The sequence below is a fragment of the Octodon degus genome, unplaced genomic scaffold, assembly GCF_000260255.1.
Source record: "Octodon degus isolate 3935 unplaced genomic scaffold, OctDeg1.0 scaffold00124, whole genome shotgun sequence".
In the NCBI taxonomy this organism is placed as follows: Eukaryota; Metazoa; Chordata; class Mammalia; order Rodentia; family Octodontidae; genus Octodon; species Octodon degus.
In genome coordinates, this window is record NW_004524700.1 from 6,169,471 (window position 1) to 6,172,564 (window position 3,094).

A 3,094-nucleotide genomic window follows, 5' to 3' on the forward strand; every position below is an offset into this window, starting at 1 on the left:
GCCTAATAGAGACTTTCTGTAGGACACAATGAAGAAGAGAACAGGAGCATGAAGCACACAAGGGAGGTGGAGATCTAAGCAGTAAAGACTACCGCATCTCCACTCAGCAACCTCCTAGGCCGCGATGAAGCTTTAGAAAAGGATCACCTCCTTGGAAGTGCTCTAAGTTTGTTTGTGCTGCTGACACAGTAAGGACTGGGGTCTGAGAGCAAAGAGACTACTTTGGTCTTTCCAGAACCCTTGCCCAGGCCTAGGGGGGGACTTGAAGCAAGTAGGGCTTCCCTGCAGCCCCCTCTACTTCCATCACTACACTTTTAGCAGGGGAATGACCAGCATCCAGCCTTTGATTCCTCCCGTGGTCTGCCATATTTCTAAAATGTAAAAATATTGTTCTTAACAACTCTTCCTCCCCCAAAGAAAACTTTATTCTTTCATGAGATTGCACCATGTCCTTTTGAGGTAAAGTGACTTTTAAGCCAAACTGGACAAACCATACTTGACTTAAGCATGTTTTCCAAGCACTTTTATGCCATTATGTTAGAATTTAGCATTACTCTGGAGTCCTAAGTGGTTTCAGAATACATTTTCACTTTGGACCTGCCAAAATATAATATGGCCTGCAATAAAACCTAAAAGGTAGATAAAGTAGCAAAACCACAACTTCTTTTCAAAGGGGCAGTGCTATAATATTTTAACACATACTTCTGATGCATGAAACTAAAATCTTACTAAATATGTTTATTTGCAGTTTGTATCCCCTAGTCACAGTCCAGTTCAATATTTTGGTTTAGCTGTGGATTTCGTTAACATTATAATCAAACCCATAAATAAGCAAGAGAAATCTGACTGGCTGGAAAGGGCTGAAGTAGAATTACATGCATAGCAGATCACCATGATTTGCTGTGGAATAGTTCGTACTATTGCCAGAGAACAGAGGGCCACAGCAACTTAGACTGTCATCACTTTCTCTTTGACTTTTAAGATGCAGATTTTTCTGTTTCTTTTCTGCTAATAATGTTTTATCTTTTTTTAAAATACCCTTTTTTTGTTTTACCTTATGAAACTGTGTAATCAACAATGTATCTTTCCTTGCATTGCTTTCTCTTTGTGATTCTTTCAATCCAGCTTCTTTTCTTTCTCTCTTTTTTAATGTATTCAGTACAGGGTCTCACTATGCAGCCCAAACTCACAATGATCCTCTTGTCTCAGCCTCCACAGTGTTGGGATTACAGGCATGCACCACCACTCCTGAACTAGGTGGCCAGCTCAGCGTGCTGAGGGGCGGGGCCTGCGTGGCGGGTGGCCAGTCCTTGCACAGGCGCTTCATCCACTAAGCTGTCTCTCCACCCCTGGCCTATTTCTTGAAGTAGAGTGTACATGCCTCTTGCTTTGCTCAAGGCACATATTGCAAGTGCAGTCATTCCCTACAAGAAAACTACCATCAAAAACATGGAGTATGCTTTCTTCTGAAAGGCCACATTACATCGGAGTTTGATGAAGTAAAAATACTTTGTTTTTAAAGAATTTTTTATATTAGAAAGAAGAAATTTCAAAGCAGATAAAATGTGTACTTGTAAAAATGTTGATGAAAGCCTCATCTTGGTACACATTCCTGCCTTTTTTTGACTCAGAGGACTCTTCATGTAAGCCGTCACTGCACTTCTCTGTCTGCCAAACAGGTAAAGGTTTGCACTAACATCTAGGAGCATTCATAGCCCACGTGCCAGCTTCATTCTTGTTCCACTGCAAAGATGCTGTTAAAAATTTGTGGGCTGACAGCTATTGCTTCAACGACTTTAAAAATCATTTTGATAGTCACAGTTTCTGTCATTAGTGGGCAAACTGACAAATCATCAATGACATATTTACAGTAGAAATGGCATCCCCTGGCAGCCAAGATGCGGGGAAACACACTTAAGCTGTAACATGTGTAGAATATATGGTTAGCCATCCAGTTGTTCGAGTCAGATGTTGGAGAGTTCTTTTGTTTGAAGTAGGAAGGGCTGATTCATGACTCATTCAAAAAACCTCACTAAATGCAATTTTGTATTACATGTTAATAAACATTCCCCTCTGGAAAGCTATGTTGCTTTCCAACAAGAAATAACTGGCTCCTGGTAAAATCCTTCCCATGGGAGAATAAACCTGAGTCTCCAGAAAAAAGGAATGCATTTTCTCAGTTATCCACTCCCTAATGATCATGAATGTATCTCAAAACCATATCAGCAATATCTTTGTCCCCCTTGCTATTTTGTTGGTGGTGATTAGCTTTTTTTTTTTTGTTTGTTTTGTTTTGTTTTTTTCCAGGACTGGGACTTAAACCAAAGGCCTCTGCACTGAGCTGCATCATCAAGATAGCTTTATGACTTTTGTAAAATTTTGAGACAGAGTTTCAGTAAGTTACGAGTTGCCTACACTGGACTCAAAGTTGTGTACCTCCTGTCTCAGCTTCCCAGAGTACTGGGGGTACAGGTCTGCACCTCTACATACAACTTTTATTCTTAAATATGTGAAACATTTCCTTGAACTACAGTCATTCCCTTGTAATGGTAAATTTACTAATATCCTGATAGGTTATATAATGTTTTAGCACAGAGTGCTAAAACAAATACCATGAACTGGTGGGTTAAAGAACAAAGCATTTCCTTTCACAGTTCTGGAGGCTAGAAGTCTGAGATCAAGCCACCAGCACATTCAGTGTTGAGTGAGTGTCCCTTTCTGTCTGTCTTTACATGATAAGGAGGATCAGGGTGGGAGCACAACCTCTCTCTTATAAAAGCACTACTCACATCATGTAAATTCCACTTTCATGACCTAAGTTCCTCCTAAAGTTCCCCTTTCCAAATATCATCTCAAAAGAGATTAAATTTTCAATACACAAATTTCAGGGAGACACTAACTCTAGTCTATAGCACATGGCAAATAAAATATTTTGCATGTACAGACCTTTAGCTATTCTCATGTAAAGTATGATGTATTGTAAGAATATAGAGTATATTTAAGAAATAGATTGTGTATTTATAATATAAATATGGCAGTTTCCAGCATAGACAAGTGTTAGAGCTCCTTGGTTTATGACTTTTTTTTTTTTTTT